We start from the raw sequence: 1,001 nt of genomic DNA, 5'->3' as shown, positions 1-1,001 counted from the left end.
CACAGCCAGCACTCTCCAAACCCCCACGTGGTAGGACAGCGGACTCTGCAGGCCTCAGCCTTAGATAAGCGAGACCAACGCAGGGACCCACTGTTCCCAAACCTCGCCGGAAGAGAAGAGAGCGAGGTCTCTAATCTCCGATTTATTTATACTCTGGTTTACGTAAAAATTGTGTGGAATACTGGGTACTTGGCTCCTTCCTTGGTTACAAACTGGTCACCAAGGAAGGCCTAGACTAAAACCATCACACAGGTGTCCATGTGATATGAAGACATTGTTTTTCTCCTAAAACTCCTCCTTATTTTTGTCCCAGGTTTCTCTTTGTTTACATTCCTGCAGTCTGGTATCACTGCTCCTTTATCTTTCCACTGCCTGCAAAGAGGCTTCTGGCTATGTCAGGGCCAGGCCTAACTGAGGCCAGTTAGTATGGTTTGTCCATAGTGTGTCTTTTTTCAGCTCAGCACCCCACACATGGACATCAGTGACATCACTGGGGACATCGGTGACTTCACAAGGACAAGAGTGACATCACAGAGACACCTGTGACATCATCGGTGACACTGGTGACATCACAGGGACAACCATGACATCACTGTGAGTACCAGGTTCACAAGGATACGTCTGGAATAAAGACAAGTACAACAGCCATTCAAACACTACAAAATATCTTTTATTGCAGTGAGAATTAAAAAAACTATTAGCAAAGAGAATCAAAAGCTAAAAAGAATACAAAGAAACCTCTACTTTATCTATTGGAGTTCATACAATACTATGAACAGCCTCTATTACAGTATTAGCTAGTAAAAGGGGATTTAAAGGGCTACAATATTAGCTAGTAAAAAGGGAATTAAAGGGATAAAAAAAGGATATAAAACTTTAGCTTTCCCTGTTGCTTCCTACCAATAAACTGTGCTCACCTGCACAGACAGGCCAGGCCTACCAGGCTCTGCAGGGCTGGTCGGTGCCCGTGCTTGGCGGGTGTCCCCGCGGAGCAGCACAGT

Source organism: Empidonax traillii, unplaced genomic scaffold, assembly GCF_003031625.1.
Source record: "Empidonax traillii isolate 1590-97213 ecotype Southwest subspecies unplaced genomic scaffold, ASM303162v1 scaffold3069:size27918, whole genome shotgun sequence".
Lineage (NCBI taxonomy): Eukaryota > Metazoa > Chordata > Aves > Passeriformes > Tyrannidae > Empidonax > Empidonax traillii.
The sequence above is the reverse complement of the archived record's forward strand: the minus strand, read 5'-3'. Positions refer to the sequence as shown.